The sequence below is a fragment of the Sminthopsis crassicaudata genome, chromosome 1 (assembly GCF_048593235.1).
Source record: "Sminthopsis crassicaudata isolate SCR6 chromosome 1, ASM4859323v1, whole genome shotgun sequence".
Classification (NCBI taxonomy): domain Eukaryota; kingdom Metazoa; phylum Chordata; class Mammalia; order Dasyuromorphia; family Dasyuridae; genus Sminthopsis; species Sminthopsis crassicaudata.
Genome location: NC_133617.1, coordinates 635,533,608 through 635,555,228, shown reverse-complemented (window position 1 = coordinate 635,555,228; position 21,621 = coordinate 635,533,608). Strand labels below are relative to the sequence as shown.

At 33.6% G+C, this 21,621-nt stretch overlaps 1 protein-coding gene across 1 annotated transcript in view; it reads right to left on the bottom strand.

Annotated features, from left to right (window-relative positions):
• Positions 1–21,621, bottom strand: part of IL33 (interleukin 33) — a 160,199-nt gene that overhangs the window by 101,437 nt on the left and 37,141 nt on the right. The gene's annotated exons all lie outside the window — the stretch shown is intronic.

Below are 21,621 nucleotides of genomic sequence, written 5' to 3'. Positions count from 1 at the left end.
AAAGTTCAATTGGACAAATGCAAAAGGAAATAAAGCTAACTGAAGAAAACAATTCACTAAAAATTAGAATTGAACAAATGGAAGTGAATGAATCAATGAAACTTCAAGAATCAGTAAAACAAAACCAAAAAAAAAAAAAAAAAAAGAGAGAGAGAAGAAAATGTAAAATACCTCACTGGAAAAAGAACTGAACTGGAAAATAGTTCTAGGAGAGACAATTTAAGAATTATTAGTCTTCCTGAACACCATGATGAAAAAAAAAAAAGAGCCTAGATATCATCTTTCAGGAAATGTTCAAGAAAAACTGCCCAGATGTCCTAGAACCAGAAGGTATAATAGCCACTGAAAGAATTTACCAATTGCCTCCTGAGACACCAAAACAAAAACTCCAAGAAACATCATAGCTATATTTAAAAATTATCAAATCAAGGAGAAAATATTGCAAGCAGCCAGAAAAAAAAACAATTCAAATATTGAGGAGCCACAATCAGGATTACCCAGGACCTAGCAGCTTTCACTTTAAAGTATCAAAGGGAGTGAAATTTGATATTCTGAAAGGCAAAGGAACTTGGATTGCCGCCAAGAATCAATTATCCAGCAAAACGGAACATCATATTTCAGGAGAAAAGATGTACATTCAATGAAACAGGTGAATTTCATCTATTTCTGATGAAAAGACCAGAGCTAAATAGAAAATTTGATCTTTAAATAGAGAACTCAAAGTAGAAAAAAGTAAAAAGAAAAGAAAAAATAACTTTATTTTAAAAGTTAAAAAGCTTATATCCCTATATGGGAAGATGATATGCTTAACTCTTGAGATCTATGTTTCTGTTATGGTTATACTTAGAGGGTGCAGTTATAATTTGATTTTATTGTAATGATTTAAAAAAGAAATCAGAGGAGGAACAATGATTCTACTGGAAGAAGAGGAAAATGGAGGTAAAATGGGGTGAATTACATCTCATGAGGAGGCAAAAAAGATATATTGCAATTGTGGGAAAGAGGGGAGGGGGATGAGCATTGTATGAATCTTACTTTCATCAGATTTGGCTCAAAGAGAAAATATCAACCATATTTAGTTTCATATAGAAGCTTGTTTCACCCTATAGGGAAGTGGGAGGAGAAATAGGAAAGGAAAGGGGGAGACCAATATAAGGGAGAACAGAAGTAGAAGGGGAAAGGGATAAAAAGAAAGGGGCTTCAAAAGGGGAGGACTGTTTGAGGGAGAGGCTCCGTGACAAAATACTGAGGAGGAGAGAAAAGGGGAAAGGGAAGAAAAAATATAATTGGGGGTAAATAAAATGGCAGACGATACAGAAATAGTAATTTTATCCGTGAATGTGAATGGGATGAACTCTCCCATAAAATGGAAGCAGAAAGCAGACTGGATTAAAAGCCAGAATCCTACAATTTTTTGTTTACAAGAACATTTAGAGCCGAGTGATACATTTAGAGTAAAGGTAAAAGGCTGGAGCAGAATCCATTATGTTTCAGCTGAGGTTAAAAAAAAAAAAAAAAAACAGGGATAATAGTGATCCTGATCTCAGATCAAGCAAAACAAAAATAGATCTAATTAAAAGAGATAAGGAAGGAAACTACATCCTACTAAAAGATAGATAAATAGATAATGAAGTAATATCAATTCTAAATACATATGCACCAAGTGGTATAGCATCCAAATTCCTAGAGAAGTTAAGAGAGCTGCAAGAAGAATTAGACAGCAAAACCATATTAGTGGGTGATTTTAACCTTGATCTCTCAAAACTAGATAAATCTAACCACAAAATAAATAAGAAAGAAGTAAAGGAGATAAATAGAATCCTAGAAAAGTTAGGGATGATAGACTTTTGGAGAAAATTGAATGTGGACAAAAAAGAATATACTTTTTTCTTGGCAGTACATGAAACCTATATAAAAAAAAACGGGCATAAAAACCTCAAAATCAAATGTAGAAAGACTGAAATAGTAAATGTATTTTTCTCAGATCATGATGCAATAAAAATTACATACAATAAAAGGCCAAAGAAAAATTGACCAAAAATTGGAAACTAAATAATCTAATCCTAAAAAATGAGTGGATGAGACAACAAATCATAGACACAATAATTTCATCCAAGAGATGACAAAAATGACACAACATACCAAAAGCTCATCACTGAAAAAAACCAAGTCCATCACAGTTGATCATCACATAATCTTGTTGTTATTTTGTACAATGGTCTCTTGATTTTACTCACTTCATTCAGCAACAGTTCATGTAAGTCTTTCCAGGCTTTTCTGAAATCAGCCTGCACATCATTTCTTATAGAACAATAATAGTCCATTACAATCATATACCACAAATTATTCAGCCATTCTTGAACTGATAATCATCCACCCAATTTCCAGTTCCTTGGCAGTACAAAAAGAGATCATAAAAAAGGGGAAAGGACCCACATGTGCAAAAATGTTTTTGCACATGTGGGTTCTTTCCCCTTTTTTATGATCTCTTCAGGATACAGGTCTAGTAGAGACACTGATAGTCCAAAGGGTATGCACAGTTTTATAGCCTTTTGCGGCTTTGTTCCAAATTACTCTCCAGAATGGTTGGATCAGTTCACAACTCTACCAACAATGTATTAGTATTTCAGTTTTCCCACCTCTCTTCCAAGACTTATCATTATCTTTTTCTGTCATTTTGACCAATCTAAATGAAGAAGATCTCAGAGATGTCTTAATTTGTATTTCTCTAATCAGTAGTATTTTAGAGCATTTTTTTCTATCTTAATTCTACTTAGAACTGAGTCTGGGTATGATACCCTAAGAATAATGTGGAATTTTGTTGAATAATTGTGTATTTCAAAAAACAATTGTGACATTTACCTGAAATAAAACAAAGCTAAAGGAGTTTCAGTGTTCTATTATTATACATCAGTCTGTAATTTTAGGCTTGGGTCTGAGTGAACAGATCTAGTGTTGTTACAATTGTGTCTGTCCTTCTTTCATAGCAAATTTCTCTGACAATGGCAGAAAAATTGCAAATATTTTATGATGGATTTTTTTTTTTGCTATAATCAGTATCTCTGAACCAGTATAATGGAGTATAAGTAGAAAAGATTCTATTGCTGTGATTTTTATTTGTTCTTAATTTGTGACCAGTGGTAACTAGATGGTAAAGTGGATAGAGCATCAGCCCTGAAGTCAAGAGGACCTGAGTTCAAATCTGGCCTCAGACACTTAATACTTCCTAGCTGTGTGACCCTAGACAAGTCATTTAAGCTAATTGCCTCAGCAAAAAAAGAAAAAAATGAATTTCTGCCCAGTAATAGTCAAGTTTCTATACTTACTATCTCCTTACTCTTTGGATTAGTTGTTACATGTTCATATATAATATTAAGTCTATATAGTACCACTTTTTTTTTGAATGATGGGAATAACACATATCCTCAAAGGAGGGAAAGGATAGGCTGTGATGTAATAATAATATTAAAGTTTTATATTTTTAGTGGAAGAATTTTATTCTGGGAAAAACAACAACTTTCACCTTCAAACTATAAATATATCTATATTTATATCTATCTTTAAATAGCACTAGCTATTTACTAGGCACTGTACTAAGTGCTTTATAGTTATTATCTTATTTGATAATAAAGAGCAGGAAATGGTGGCATAGGATAGGTGAGGTACAAAAGGATATTTAGATTAACAGGAGTTTGGATAAAATATATAGATTAATGGGAATGGGATAAAGAAGGAAGAAAAGGATATGGGGAGAAGATAAGGGAAAAATCCATGGGTGATGGAAGATTAAAAAATAGCAAGCAGAATTAAAGTAGAAGAGTTATCAGACATAGGAAATAACAAATACACACAAACATACACACAAATCCCCCAGCCCAGGGTTTTCCACTTGCTATTTCTGTGGAGCTAGCTTGAAGTGTTTGCACTTCACACTGGTTTATCGCTATCCTGGGGTCTGATTTAAGGCTTCTCAGATTATCCCAGGAGGACTCCTGTTTTGCCCCGAGTCATCTTTGTGTTTCACCCTGAGACACAAATTTGTTTTATTTGTGGGGGAAACTTGGAGAGCTCATAATTTTCTCCCTACTCCACCATCTTTCCAGAATTCTTCCCAAAAAGTTTTTTTTTTAAAACCATAATGACAAAATTGTCTAATAAATAATAGCTTTAATTCATAATTTCAAATCATTCAGACCAAAAGAAAAGTTAATCTTCTAATAATTTAAATGCAACATATTATAAATAGCATTTTTCAAATTAATAGCATTTCTAATATAAGAGTTTCCTAAAATCACATTGTTAAAGAAAAAATTAGAGGCATAACAATGTATAACAATATCAGAGATTCAAAACACGAAATGTGAAATAAAATTTATTGTCAGTCAAATAACATCAATTCAGTATTTCTGAATTACTTTAGATAGAAAATTATTTCATCTGTTTATCAGTTTTTACATTCTCTATTAGCTACATTCAGAAATCAATATAGAATCATGAAAATCAAATTGCACAAAGATGACAAGAACAATTATCATTCAGGGACACAAATCAATCAAACTGTAAATATTAATTTTTCCTGCTTATCAAAACCCAATGGATAATTAAATCTTAAATTACTAAATACTAAATATTGCTGTGCAATTCCAGCATAGATCAACAAGAATATCAAAATGAGGTAAAAAAGAAAAAAAAAAAAAAAAAAAAAAAAAAACTAAAACAAAACAAGCAAATAAGAAGAAAAAACAAGGTTTGGAAACCATATGAAATACAAAAATTAATTAAATACTAAAAATAACTTAAATTTTAAAAATTAACTATTTGAGGAGGAAACTACTTTATTAGGCATGAAAATCTTCCTATTCTCCTCTTATCTAAATGAGATATGTGACTACTTAAATTCTTCTGCAGTATTTTACTAAATTCTCAGCTTTTTTTTTTTTTTAAACCTGTTCTGGCCATTTTGATAGCAAAGATGAGGACCTTGTATTTTAACAGCTTATATGAAAAGTTACTAGTTTTATATTCATGCTTTCAGAAAATTCAAAGTTGAATTGTATTTTAAAAAAATGAAACTTACTGTTCTTTTATATATGTCACATTAACAATTTAACCTGTTCTTGGATGTATCTATTTTTCAACTTATAGAATAGCAAGCATTATCTTTATAGTTGTGATCAAAATTTTGTGTTTCTCCAGTCTATAGTATCTTACAATTTACAAGGCATTTTGCTTACAATTACCTTGCAAAAGAAGGTAGCATAACTGGCAGCAAGGAGGCTTGATGAAGAGACTACTAAATCTGAAATCTAGAAGAATTAAATTCTTCTCAGTTTCCTCATGTGTAAAATGGGTAATAACAATATTTATCTCTCCGGATTGTAGTGATGATCAAATGAGAGAACATCTGTAAAGCACTTCCCAAACTTTTAAATACTATATAAATGCTAGCTATTATTGCTGATACAAATTAAAGAAACTCTGAAGTATCACCTTACATCTACCATATTGGTTAACATGACAAAAGAGGAAAATGATAAATGTTGGAGGGGACATGAGAAAATTGGCACACTAAGGCATTGTTGCTGGAGTTGTGAACTAATCTAACCATTTTGGAAAGCAATTTGGAACTATGTCCAATTGGTGATAAAACTATACATACTTCTCCATCCAGCAATACCATTGCTAGGTCTATATCCCAAAAAGACTAAATAAATAAAGGGAAAATAACCTTTTTGTATAAAATTATTTAGAGTAGCATTTTTATGGAACTGGAAATTGAGAGGATGCCCATCAACTGGGGAATTGCTGAACAAGTTGTGGCATATAATTATAACGGGATGTTATTGTGTTGTAAGAAATCACAAGCAAGAAGATTTCAGAAAAACTTGGAAAGAGATACACAAACTGATACAAAGTGAAGTGAGCAGAACCAGGAAAATAGTATACTGTAACAGCAATATCGTAAAATGAAAAACTGTGAATGACAAGGCTATTCTCAGCAATACACTGATCAAGACTCATGATAAAAATGCTATTCATCTCTAGAGAACAGATGTTGTCTTAATACAGACTGAAACATGCTTCCTTCCTTCCTTTCTTCTTCTTTCCTTCCTTTTTTTCTTTCCTTTTTTTTGTCTTGTTGCATAAAATGATTAATATGGAAATGTTTTTATAAGTATAAACGAGATCAGATTTCTCACCATTTCAGGGAGAGGAAAGAGAAGGGATGGAGGAATAAAATATATTGTTTTAAAAAATGATAAAAAAGATATCATATCCATTGCATGGATATGTACCAGTCATATGTCAGGCAGTATGGTATAGTTAAAAGTTAAAAGAACACTAACCAGGGAATCAAAGAACCAGGATTTGAATTCCACCTCTGGCACCATGTGACCTTGGGTAAATCATTACCTATCTTACCAACCTAAAATGAGGAGGAATGAGATGACCTCTGAGGTCCCTTCCAGTTCCAGAGTTATGATCTTATGCAGTGAAAACAAGTAACAAATAGCTAGCCCATGTACTATATTGGTACCTATCTAACATCAAAAGATCTAATACAAGGATCCCACAATGTCGAATGGGTAGTCTTATAAAGAGATACATGAATCATTATTGAGAAACTGGGGAGGAGTACCCCATTAATGAGGTCATGATCAAAGGACATAATCAAATTTTGCCATTAGCAAAACCACAAAATTCTAAATATGACAAACCACATACAGTGAAGAAAATATGACAAAACAGATATTGAATTCATTAAGCTCCTACTACTCTGACTCATTATGAAGTATACCGAACAATTTCCAGAAAGTATTGGTGAATCCAAGAACCCACAGTCACAGGCCTGACCATATGAGTAAATGGTGTGGATAACTGTCTATGTGATTCCAGTTACACTAGAAAGTATCCCCTGCTTGCCATCCCTACGCAGTTACTCATAGAATTAAAATTTCAATTACTTGGCTTAGTTTTATCTTTTGCTAAAACATCAATCCCCATAATAGGGTTAATATTTTAAAGTCTCCTTTTTCATTGGAGCTTGACTCATACAGAAAGCCTGAATTATCACAGCAAAACAGATTTAAAGTTGGAAGACTTCCTAAAGGTTATCTTGTCCAACTCACTCATATAGATTGTAGATAAAAAATAGGAGAGGCAAGTCATTGAGTGATGTCCTAGCATCAACAGCTTTGCCAAATGTCAGAGCTCTCTAATTCCAAATCCAATATGCTGCCCATAGCACCAAGTTTATCTCATCTACTTTCTTAAAAGTATTTAAAGATGATGGAGTGGGTCAAAAAATATAAGAAGACTGGTTGTGTGAGTGAAGAAAGAAAGGGTGTCCTGGATTGTTAGGTTCTTACTAAGTGCTAAGTAGGTACTTGACAATTCTCTAGTTCTGGCCTTTACTGGGAGTTTACTTGTGAATTCCTGGGGAAGAGCTTGCATGCTTAGGAGAAGCAAGTTCATTGGTTGAAGTAATTTTTCCCAGAAGCCCTTGCATTATCCCATGCCCATTCTCTGGGAGGATAAACGATAAAATATGAAATATATCCTAAGACACTCACAGTACAAAAGCTTTCTTTAAGAACAAAGAAGTTGAACACCTTAAATGATTTCCAAAAATTAATAGGAGATATCCAATGGATGCGTCCAGTGTTAGGCCTAACTACCAATCAATGCAACCTCTATATGACATTTTAAGGGGAAACAGTGCTTTAAATTCACCACGCCAGCTTACAAAAGAAGCACAAGAGGCTTTGAGAGAAGTTGAACTGGCTTTATCCAATGTGGTTGAAAGAGTCTCTCAAAAACCCTTGGAAATATCAGTTTTTGCTACAAAAGAGGCACCCACAGCAGTCCTTCATCAAGGAGACAGTGTGATTGAGTGGATGAACCTCCCAGCACAACCAGAACAAAGCCTTACTCCTTACCCAGTGCTTGTGGCTAGAATTTTATTAAAGGCTATTAAGAGAGTAATACAATTATCTAGAATAAGTCCTGAAAAAATATACACATTCTATACTAATGCACAAATTAATGTATACTGTGAGACCATCCCAGAATGGCAAATTTTATTGGCCACAGCTCCAAATTTTGCACATGGATCTCCATTAAAGATAACCCGGCTACTACATAATTGGCAATGGATTTTTGAAGAAAAGGTTTCTAAGGTTCCTCTTAAAGGACCAAAAATCTTTACAAATGCCTTCAAAGAAAATATTTGTGCTGTATACTCTCAAGATTTAACCATAAAGAGAATAGTCAGGACTCCTTTTCAGTCCACTCAACAGAATGAATTATTTGCTATCATGCTAGCTCTTACTTATTACCCAAGAGACATAAATATAATTACTGATTCAGCCTATTCAGTAGGTGTAGTACAAAGAATTGCCACAGCCCAAATAAAATTTGCAGCCTCTAATATTTATCAGCTCTTTAAGGAACTTCAAGAGCGAGTGAGAAAACATCCAGGCAAGATTTATATCTTGCATGTCCACTCACATAGTGGACTTCCAGGTCCTATTTTTGATGGAAATTCAAAGGCAGATAGTCTTCTAACCATGTTAGCCAGTAGTCCTTCATTTCAGGAAGCACAAGAATCTCATTCTAAATATCATCAGGCTGCTCAAGCTTTACGTTTACAATTTAGAATCATAAGAGAGCAAGCTAGGAGCATAGTAAAAAGCTGTACAGCTTGTCTTCCTTTCCACGCTCCTATACTCCCTCCAGGGAAGAATCCTCGTGCTTTGAAACCCAATGAAATCTGGCAAATGGATGTGACCCACTATAATCTTTTGGTGGTCTGTCTTTCATCCACGTGGTAGTAGATACCTTTTCAGCATTCACTTTTGCAGTGCCAATAGCAAAAGAGACAGCCCGAGTGGTCACTGAATTCCTTATCCAAGCATTTTCAATTATGGGTGTGCCACAAAAAATAAAAACAGATAATGGACCTGAATATAGTTCTAAACATTTTGCGCACTTCTGTGTACAGTATAAGATATTACACATTAATGGAATACCTTTTAATCTGCAAGGTCAGGCAATAGTAGAGAGAAGAAACAGATATTAAGACACTCCTCCAAAAACAAAAGAAAGGGAGAGCCACAGGTAGCCCTAGGGAACTTCTAAATTTAGTTCTCTATACCATCAATTTTCTAATTTTTGACAAAGATGCACTGGCAGACAGGTTTTATAACCCACCAGAAGGGCAGTGTCTAGTGTTAGCAGCTCCACTGTCCTTAGATAATCGCCAGGTAATGTGGAGAGACCCAGAAAGTGGTGAATGGAAGGGACCAGAGAGGTTAACTGCCTGGGAGAGAGGGTTTACTTGTATTTCTTCAGATGGAGAAGGAATCAGATGGGTGCCAATGAGTCGTATTCACCTTGTCCATCGGAGAGAGACAGAAAAAGAGAAAGACCTCAAAACAAAGGAGAAAATCTAAGAAACATCTGACACTGAAAGAGCATGGCTAATAAGAAAACTGTTAAAGAACTTTAAAAACCAGCAGGAATCATTGGATTTCCTAATACAAGATGAGACTGATGGACAATGGACTTATGGACATTTATAAATTCTCAATTTATGATTATTTGATCATGTTGTTTGTTACATACTTCTAGCATGTGTTATGTTACTATGTTACTATGTGTTTATGTAATCTATGTAATTATGTGTAATGCCTCCCATATTGATGGATTTATGTTTCAAGGTCATGACCACCCTATGTTCTAAATCAAAAGAAAGGGGGAGATGGTAGGTTCTTACTAAGTGCTAATGAGATAATGAGATATTAGGTTCTTACTAAGTGCTAAGTTGGTACCTGACAATTCTCTAGTTCCAGCCTTTACTGGGAGTTTACTTGTGAATTCCTGGGGAAGAGCTTGCATGCTTAGGAGGAGCAAGTTCATTGGTTGAAGTAATTTTTCCCAGAAGCCCTTGCATTATCCCACGCTTATTGTCTGGGAGGATAAAAGAGGGAAGTCACTACTCTGGACTGGAGTTAACGGCAACTGTCTGGAGACAACGGTTCTCTACAGGAAGAAGAATCTGTCCGAGAGATTTGAGTTGATACAGCAGATCTCCTCCCAGAGAGCAATCGGCACATATGTACATATATATATATATATATATATATATAAAGTCATATAAGTAGTTAAGAAATTGGGAAATGAATTATGTCGCTCCTTCCCAAAATTTGCATGTCTAGGAATATTTGTGCTGTCACATGGTTTGACCATGTTACCCTCAAATAATCCCTCCTACCCACTCCCCCCAGCTCTACTCAATAGACTCATCACCTACTATTGTGGCACTCTAGTATTTCTAAGATCAAATACAAAATCCTCTGTTTCTTACCTTTCATAACCTAAAAGCTTTTCATGACCTAAGCTCCACCTGTCTTCCAGTCTTTTTACATCTTACTCCCTAACTGCATTCTCTTTGATATAATGACAATGGCCTTATTGCTGTTCCAAGAACAAGACACACCATCTCTCCACTCGAGATTTTTTCTCCAGCTGTCCCCCATGCTTGGAATGCTCTTCCTTCTCATCTGGTTTTCTTGCCTTCCTTTAAGTCTCAATTAAAAGATCATCTCCCACAGGAAGCTTTTCCCAACTCTTCATAATGGTAATACCTTTCCTTCTCTTAATTATTTCCTATATATTCTGCGTATCACCAGTTATAAATCGTTGTTTGTTTATCGTCTCCCCCATTAAATTGTGAGCTCTTTTAGAGTAGATGCTATCTTTTACTTCTCTTTGTATCTCCAGTATTTAGCACAGTGTCTGGCACATTTAACAAATGTTTATTGATGGACAAAGGAAAATAACTCATTAAAATTCATGGCCTGTGTCATATATAACTAATGTATTTCATAAATGTTCAGTTTATCTAGTAAGAAAGTGTAATATTCATATTTTTGGGTTTATTTTTTAATGTAAGTTTTCATTTCAGAATAAGTATTACCCTACTCAAACTCTTCTGGAATGATACCAGAGTAATGAGAACATGTATATCATGAAGCAATAGCACTACCCTGTGGTAAGATTGAAAAATTTCATTTAAAGTAAAATTGAATTCACAATGTTCTAAGTCAAGAGCTTTGGAGAATCTAGAAATCTGATTCTAGAGTACTCTATACTGTACTCTCAACATAAAATGCCATGAATAAATATTTATTAAGTTGAATTAAATTATGATTCTTTCAGAAGCAATTTTTTCCTATTATGACTTCTATGTGCAGAGCTCATTGTCATATCTGTACTATTGCTTTCTGATATAAACATTCTCAGTTCTAATCCTGAAGTAGAAAACTAGTATAATAAAAGCAAAGAGTGACAATGTTAAAAGAATACATGATCTCTATACAAGTCAAGCTCATTAACCTCAAAGACAGTATACAGAGAGACAACTTAAGGATCATCAGTATCCCAGAAAAATATGACAAATCAAAAAACCTTTACATAATAATTATGGAAAATACAAGATAATTGTCTGGAACTACATAATGCAGAAATCATAACACAAATCAAAAGAACTGTTGGATTTATCTAAAACAAAGAATAAAATCAGGGCACAGTAGGCAAGACTAGGTTGGAACATCCTAGTAGAGTGGGCAAGCTGTCAGCCCTAGAAGCTGCAGTGTAAAAAGGCAGTCCAAGCCCCTGAAGCCAAGTGCAAGAAGCCTGGGACACTGTCCCCTGTATCCAAGGAGCAGAGCTTAACTTTTTAAAATGAACAAAAAACAAAAAGAAACTCTGATCATAGAAAGCTACTGTACAAAAGATTAGCTCAAAACATAAATTCAAAAAGAGGACAAGTCAAAATGCCTATATGCAATTCATCAAAAGGGAATATGAATTGGTCTGGGGCCAAAAAAGTCCTTTTGGAAGAGCTCAAAAAGGGATTTTTAAAAATCAAGTAAGAAAGGTAGAAGAAAATATGGAGAGAAATGGAATGGAATTATGAAAAAAAAGAATCAAGAGCTTTAAAAAGGAAGAACAAAAATTTCCTGAAGGAAACAAGTGCTTAAAAAATAGACTTAGCTAAATTTGGGGGTGGGGGAGGAGACCTACTAAGGAAAACAACTCCTTTAAAAGTAGAACTGATCAAATAAAAAAGGAGGTTAAAAAAAGCTAGTTGGAGAAAGTAATTCCTTAAAAATCAGAATTGAGCAAAAAGAAGCTAATGACTCTATGAAATATCAGAAATTAGTTCAACAAAATCAAAACAATGAAAAAAATAGAAGAAAATGTAAAATTCCTCATTGGAAACACAATATTCCTAGAAAATAAATCCAAGAAAGATTATTTAAGAATTATTGGACTACCTAAAAGCCACGATCAAAAAAAGAGCTTGGATAGCATCTTTTAAGAAATTATGAAGGAAAACTGCTATCCTAGAACCAGAGGTAAAAGTCATTGAAAAAATCCACCAATCATCTCTTGAAAGAGATCTCAAAATGAAAACTCAAAAAAATATTGTAGTCAAATTTCAAAACTCCGAAGCAACCAGAAAGAAACAATTCAAATATTAAGGGGCCATAGTTAGAATTATCCAAGACCTAGCAATTTCCACATTAAAGGGTCAGAGGGGCTGAAATATAATATTCTGGAAGGCAAAGGAACTTGGACTATAATCAAGAATCAATTATCCAACAAAATTAAACATTATCTCTCAGGAGAAAAGATGTACGTTCAGTGAAACAGGGAGTTTCCAATCATTTCTGATGAAAAGACTGAACAGAAAATTTGATCTTCAAATATAAAACTCAAGAGAAGCATAAAAATATAAACAGGAAAGAAAAAAAAACTCATGGTATTTAGAAAGGTTAAATTGTTTATATCTCTACATGGAAAGATAGTATTTGTAATTCTTAAAAGTTAGAAGGAATATATTTAGACAGGGAATGGGTATAAATTGATTTTGATGTAATTATAAAAAAAATTAAGGGGTGAAAAAATGATTATATTAGATGAAGAAGAAAAGGAGAGATAGAATCAGATAAATTATAACACATGAAGAAGCATGAAGGACTTATTACAGTAGAGGGGAGAAAAGGGAAGGGATAAACAATGTTTGAACCTTGTTCTCATTAGACTAGGCTCAAAGAGGGATACACACTCAGTTAAGTAGAGAAATCTGTCTTACCCTGATGTAGAAGAGGAAAGGGGAAAGAAAGGGGAAAGGGTTGATAGAAGGAAGGCAGATTGATGGAGGTAGTAGTCAGAAGCAAATTACTCATGAAGAGAAACAGGGGGAAAGGAGAGAGAAAAGTATAAAAAGGGGGGAATTGTGATGGAGGAAAATATACAATTAGCAATCATGACTTTAAATATGAATGGGATGAACTTTTCTATAAAACAAAATCAAATTGCAAAGTGGATTCAAACCCAGAATCCTACAATATATTGTTTACAAGAAATGCATCTGAAGCAAAGAGAAGCGCACAAAGTTAAAAGATTAGAACAGAATATGTTATCTTCAGCTTCAGCTGAAGTTTAAAAAAAAAAAAAAAAAAAAAGTATGGCTAGCATTCCTGATCTCAGACAAAGGAAAAGCAAAACAGATCTAATTAAAAGACAAGGAAGGAAACTACATCTTGGTAAAAGGTACTATAAACAATGAAGTATTATCAATACTAAGCATATATGCACCAAGTGGTATAGTATCCAAATTCTAAGAAGTTAAGTGAGATATAGGAATAAACAGCAAAACTATACTGGAGGAGCATCTCAATCTTCCCTTCTCCAAATTAGAAAAATCTGACATAAAATAAATAAAAAGTTAATGAGGTGAACAGAATTTTTTAAAAGTTAGATATGATGGTCCTCTGGAGAAAACTGAATGGGGAAAGAAATATACCTTTTTCTCAGCAGTACATGGAACCTACACAAAATCTGCTCATATATTAGAACATTAAAAACCTCACAATCAAATGTAAAAAGGCAGATATATTAAATATATCCTTTCAGATCATGTAAAAGAAAAATTACCTGTAATAAAGAGCCAGTGAAAGACAGATTAAAAATTAATTGAAACTAAATGATCTAATCCTAAAGAATGAGTGGTTCAAAGAACAAATTAAAGAAATAGTCAATAATTTAATCAAAGGGAATGACAATAATGAGACAATATGCCAAAATTTATGGGATGTAGCCAAAGCAATATTTAGGGGAAATTTTATATCTTTAAGGCGTATATGAATAAAATAGAGAAAGAGCAGATCAATGACTTGGACATGCAATTTAAAAGGCTAGAAAAAGAACAAATTTAAAATCCCTAAGTAAATACCAAATTAGAAATTCTGAAAATCAAAGAAAAATTAGTAAAATAACAATAAAATAGATAAATATCTGGTTAATTTGATTTTTTAAAAAAGGAAAAAAGAAAACCAATTGACAGTATCAAAAATGAAGAGTGAACTTGCCACCAATGAAGAAGAAATTAAAATAATGAGGAGCTATTTTGTCCAACTATATGCCAACAAATCTGATGATCTAAGTGAAATGTCTGAATATTTGCAAAAATATAAATTTCCTACTTTAATAGAAGAGAAAATAAAACATTTTAAAATTCCATTTTATTTTATTTTATTTTTAATAATAGTTTTTTTTCAAATTATATGCAAAGATAGTTTCCAACATTTACCCTGAAAAACCTTATGTTCCATTTTTTTCTCCCTCCATTCCCCCCACAGCAAGTAATCCAATATAAGTTAAACATCTGCAATTCTTCTAAGCATATTTCCACATTTATTGTGCTGCACACACACAAAAAAAATCGGATCAAAAGAAAAAAATGAGGAAAAAAACAAACAAACAACTATAGAAAAAAGGTGAAAATACTATGTTGTGATATACATTCAGTCCCCATATTACTCTTTCTGGATGCAGATTGCTTTCTCAAGTCTACATGAATTGGCCTGCATTACCTCATTGTTGAAAAGAACTAAGTCCATCAGAGTTGATCACATAATCTTCTTGTTGCTGTGAAATATTTTAGAAAAAGAAATTAAGCAAGACATCAATGAACTCCCTAAGAAAAAATCTTCATGGCCATATGGTTGACAACTGAATTCTACCAAACATTTAAAGAACAAGTAATTCCAATACTATGTAAACTATTTGAAAAAATAAGCAAAGAACTTTTTTTTTATGACACAAATATGTTATTTATACCTATACCTTTTGGAAAAGCCAAAATAGAAAAAGAAAATTATAGAAAAAATTTCCTAATGAATATTAATACAAAACATTTTAAATAAAATATTAGCAAAGTGATTACAGCAGTTTATCACTAAAATAATACACTATTAGCAGGGGGGGGGGGGATTTATACCAGGAAGGTACAGTTGATTCAGGAAAATTATTAGCATAATTGACCATATCAATTACAAAACCAATAGAAATTATGTGATTATCTCAATAGATGCAGAAAAAGATTGTGACAAAATACAGAACACATTACTATTAAAGACACTAAACAACATAGGAATAAATGGAGCTTTTGTTAAAATAGTAAGTAATATCTACCTGAAACCATCAGCAAGTATTATTGGTAATAGGGATAGGATCAGGGGTGAAACAAGGAATTGTTTCACTATTATTCAATATTGTATTAGAAACGTTAGCTTTAGCAATAAGAGAAGAAAAAGAAAGTGAAGGACATAGATGATATGCAATAGATACTGTAAGTGATATGATAGTATATTTAAAGAATTCTAGAAAATCAAATAAAAAACTAATTGAAATAACTAATAAGTTTAGCAAAGTTCCAGGATATATGTGAACTCACATAAATCATAAACATTTATATATAATGTCAACAAATGTCAGTAAAAAGAGATAGGAAGAGAAATCCCATTTAAAATAACTATAGACAACATAAAATATTTGAGAATCTACTTGTGAAGACAATGCAGAAAATATATGAACATTATTACAAAACACTTTTCACATAAATAAAGTCAGATCTAAATGATTCAGAAAATATCATTTGCTTTTGAGTAGGCTGAACTAATATAATAAAATGATAATTATACCTAAATTTATTTATTCAGTGATATAACAACCAAACTGTCAAAAATTATTTTATAGAGCTAAAAGATAATAACAAAATTCATGGAAGAATAAACATTCAAGAACGTCAAAGGAATTGATGACAAAACAAAGGTAAAGGAAAGTGGCCTAGCCATACCATATCTAAAACTATATTATAAAGCAGCAATCACCAAAACTATTTGGCTAAAAAATAGATCAGTGGAATAGATTAGGTACACAAGATACAGTAGTAAATGATTATTGTAATCTATCCTTTGATATGCCCAAAGATTCCAGCTATCAAATAAGGATTTATGACAAAACAAGAGATAGAGTATATTATAAAATGCAAAATGAATAATTTTGATTATTTAAATAAAAAAAAGGTTTTGCACAAACAAAACAAATGCAAGCAAGATTAGAAGTAGATGGCAAACAATTTTTATAGCAACTGTTTCTGATAAAGGCCTCCATTCTCAAATATATAGAGAACTGACTCTCTGTCTTTTTGTATCATCATCATGCTCTCACATGAAGAGATCCATTCAACAGGTCTAAGTTGACCACTGGTATGTGACTCCTGTATCACAACAGAAAATAACATGTGATATGAGTTTTACTTGCTCTTCAAATATTTGAAAGAATTTTCTTATAAATCATTCTGGTCCTAGAGTTTATTTTTCCCTAGGAATTAATTTATGGTTTTTCTCTCTGGAGCTGAGTTCTTTAGTTTCTTATTTTCTCCTTTATTTTTAATATTTTGCATGTGTACAAACAATCTATTTTATTGAAGTTTTGTATGTTCTTGTCATATAACTGCAAAAAAGAGTTTCTGTTAAATTTTTCTCTCCATTCTTTATGACTTTCTCCTGATCAATTTTGGTAAGTTTGCTTTCATCTGATTTTTAAAACTGAAATTCAATCACTGTAGTCTTTAAAAAAAAAAAAAAAAAGAAGAAGTACTTTTTGCTGATTCTTTTTTTAAAAATCCTCAATATGTATTCTTTTCTCTTTAAGTAAAAAACATATCCTCTTTTGTAGCTGTTTTGGGATAATTTATTGCTAATTTTCTACTTTTTAAAATTGCATATTCAATTTATTCCTTCTTTTTTTTGTCTTCTTTAAATATGTATTTAAGGATATTTATTTAATTTGGCACTATGAAGCACTTTAGTTGCATCATACAGATTCTGGTGTATTGTATCTCTATTAAAAAAAAAAACACCACAAAAAACAACCCAGGATGTCCCCAAAGTCTTCATGAAGTGTAGTGTGTGTGTGTGTGTGTGTGTGTGTGTGTGTGTGTGTATGGCATATGCATGTGAATACATACATGCTAGATAACAATGTAGGTCTGCCTATTTAAGAGAGCAGCTTTGCTCATATTTCTTTTTCTAATCACTATTTTTATTGTATTATGGTTTGCAAGGTCCTTACAATGTGTTCTACATTAGCACTGGGGATATCAAGAAAAACAAAAATAGTCCCTGACTTTAAGGAGCTCACATTCTAAGGAAGAATATAATATATAAATGCCTAGGTACATACAAGATAAATACAGAGTAGATGGAGTAGAGGAAATCAGAAAAGGAATGAATGGGACGAGCTGACGACTTCTCAAGAAGTCTCTGAGATGGAGTGTGTCAGATCTTAAGCCTAAGTTTCAGAAGGTCTTGTGGTCGGTGGGTAAGAAAAGGTCAGACCCTAGGCCTAAACTTCGGGAAGTCACATGACCCACAGGAAGTAGACAGCATTGCTGACCTTGGTCAAGGTTACTTCTTTTCAGTCCATCCAGTGTACCCAGGTCTTCTGCTATTTAATGATTCATTTCCGGCTCGCCAGGCCAGATACACCATGCTGGGAGATGGGAGGACTCTGTGCCTGCTCAGCAGGTGTGCTTGGGTCTCTCCTTACAAGGATTGAATAAATGCTTCCTGTTTATATCTGACAATGCCTCTGGGGAGTCACTTTGGATAAGGGGGGTATAGGATCCATCCCACACAGTTTATGGGGGCTCACCCGGGATCAGTGACTCCCCAAAGAGACAGCTGGGGTTCTAATGCAGGGCAGGCGCGCTAGATTGGATTTTTCCTAACCGAACTTGAGATCCTCCCTCTCTGTGGAGTGTGAGCCTGAAGAGAGGCGCTCAAACACAAACAGGAGCCCAAGTCTCCAAAGAAGTCTGAGGGCAGGTGGCCAGTTAGGTGACTTGTGTGCCCACAGAAGGAAGGGGAAAGAGCAATCCAGATTGGAGCTGTTGTGCTTAGGGCACTGCCTGTGTCCTTGGGCTGCCCGTAGGCAGAAGGGGACTCTGGGATCATCAAGGCTTGGGGATCCAAAGTTAAGGGGCGCTGCCTAGTTAGCCAGAGGGAAGTCCTGATAAAAGGCACAGAGCAGGGGTTCTCTGGATGATTGCTGGATGGGGTAACTCCTCTGGGCTTGGGAATCTGAGTCAAGAGGTCAGATCTGTGTGTGATGGGATCTAAACCATGAGATTGGAGCTGCTCTCCCCAGAAGGAGAGGGAAAGGAGAAGTCCAAACGAAATCTTCAGAGCAAACCACCAGAGAATACACTTAATGATATCTTGCTATTTTGTGTGGTGAAGGAGTGGTCCTCTTCATTATAATTTTTGTCTGTGGTTGTATGGTCTTTGTGCCAAATGTCTGTGTCATGTCTGTTCTGTGAGCTAGGCCTGAATTTTTCCTGTAGACTGAATGCTGGAAGCTGCAGAAAAAGTAAGCTAATTTTTGAGAGCAATGATTGGGGAGTTTGACAGTTAGTCATTTCAAGAGTGCAAAAAGTGCTTAGCATAAAACAAATGCTATATGAGTATTAACTTCTTTTTTGGATTTAATTGTTTCATCTTTGGGAACTTTATGGGTTTTTAGATGTGACCTACATACAATACCAATGTTGAAATAAATGAATTTTGTGTGTGTGCAAAGTAATCTGGAAGCAAATTCAACTAAATTAAGGCCTCCACAAGGATGATAATGCATAGGATAAAGGGACATGTGGGAGGAGGGGGTAAGAGAAAGAGAAAATATGTTCAATCAAAATCAGTTCAGTGAAATTTGTTATATGAGTAAAAACAGTTTTATATACATTGTAATCTCTTTGCACTGTTAACAGAAGAGTTCAGGAACTTTGGGGAAAACAAAACAAAAAAACAACAGAAAAGTACTTGGCTGCTTTTAAAGTAAATAGCCTAGTCCGTAAGCCTTTATATGAAATAATCACTATTAAATGGTTTGTGCTAGAATTGTGAGTTTATTTACTTTAAGCACAAGAGCTTCAAAATTTGTATGCAAATACAGAAACATTATTATTGGAAATCTAAATCTGTTTGATTTTAAGTTTAAAAAATAGGTTATTAAAACAAAGTTCTGGTAGCTTACCTTAGGGGGTCACATGTTTGTATCCGCTTATTAGATGAAGTATGTTGCTTTCTAAAATGCATATTGGGTAATTTGTAAAAATTTATGAGCTATGATTTAAAATTTTGTCAGCGCTGCTGGATGTATATATAAATTTCATAAAATTTGGTACAAAGTTGTTTAAATATTAGCTATCTTGTGAATCTTAAAATTTTTGGGTTTGTTTTTTAAAAAAGACAAGAAAGATTGGTTTGCAAAAGCAACTGATAGTTTGAATGGAACATCTAGTTAGAATATCACAAGATAAAGTATTGATTTTTAAAATTACTTTTTAATTGGTGTGTACATTAAAATTGAAAACTATAAATTACATGAGATTTCTATTCATTTTTGTGAGGCTATGTTATGTTTATTTGGCTATCGCTTATGAAAAGTATGAAATTGCTAATTAAATTATTTGGAGTTATTGTTGTAATGTTGAAACCTAAAATTGTTAGGTATTATGAGGGTTATATAGACACCACATGATGATAGGCACCAAAGTTGGGGTTTGGTCATGTGAGGAATTCACATTGGCCATTATCTTTGCTAAAAAGTAGATTCATTATGAAAAAGGTAAGCTTCTATTGGAACTTGCCACTTTCCAGGGGAAAGGAAACACCCTATGAGGTTAGGGCATGCTTTTGGCCGGCAGGCTAAATTCTGAAAGGGACTTAACACCCTAAAAGAGTTTGTTCTAAGGAGGAGAAGTGGGGTCGGAAAGCACATGGAGTGGGGAAAGGGAAAGGGAAAAACTTGTTGGCTTGGAAAGGTGAAGATTTAACCCACCTTTCTCTCACTGCTTCTTAGAAGTGAGAGAACAAGCCCACTTGCTGGAATTCATTACCCCTCCCCAACTTCTGCTACTTATCTCCTTGCTGGTTAAATGAAATTACTTTAACATTAATTGCTTTCAGAATGTTTGTGGCAGCCCTCTTTGTGGTGGCCAGAAACTGGAAACTACATGGATGCCCATCAATTGGAGAATGGCTGAATAAATTGTGGTATATGAATATTATGGAATATTATTGTTCTGTAAGAAAGGGCCAATAGGATGATTTCAGAAAGGCCTGGAGAGACTTACATGAACTGATGCTGAGTGAAATGAGCAGGACCAGGAGATCATTATATACTTCAACAACAATACTATATGATTATCAATTCTGATGGACAAAGCCCTCTTCAACAATGAGATGAACCAAATCAGTTCCAATAAAGCAGTAATGAATGGAACCAGTTACACCCAGCAAAAGAACTCTAGGAAATGACTATGAACCACTACATAAAATTCCCAATCCCTCTAATTTTGTCCGCCTGCATTTTGGATTTGCTTCACAGGCTAATTGTACACTATTTCAAAGTCCGATTCTTTTTGTACAGCAAAACAACTGTTTTGACATGTATACATATATTGTATTTAATTTATACTCTAACATATTAAACATGTATTTATCAACCTGCCATCTGGGGTGGAGGAGGAGGGGAAAAATTATAACAAAGGGTTTGGCAATTGTCAATGTTGTAAAATTACCCATGTATATATCTGGTAAATAAAAACTATTTAAAAAAAAACATAGGATTGAGGAGGGATAGGGTAAATAGAATGAGAAGGATATTGAGAAAAAATAGGAAAGAGGAAAATACATCACAAGTAATTATCACTTAGAATGTAAATGGGACAAATTTACCCATAAAATGGAAATGGATAGCAGATTAAGAATTTCAAATTCAAAAACAAACAAACAACAACAAAAAAACACATTAATTGCTTTCATTGTTTAAAGGAATAACTTACATCTACATGGTGTTAATAACTGAATGTTTGTTTTTATTTTTCAAGCTTATGGCTGCTTTAAGACAAGGTCATTTTTGATGCTGTATCAAAGTTTTCCTTGCTTAGCAATGCAAGAAACTTTTGAGAGGTTTGTCCAAACTGCTTAAGTTCTGTGGAAATGATTATTTCTACCAAAGTTTCCATCTGTCTTCAGCAAATCATTTAATATTTATCTAAGTACATAATGGTCTCCCTGTTTAAAGGATATAACAAATATGATCTATAGCTTTTTTGAAGTACCAAGAACAGAATTTTAACCTGATATCCCTGCACTAGTTTTGTCTGTTTTGCAGATGCATTTGATAGGTTATGCA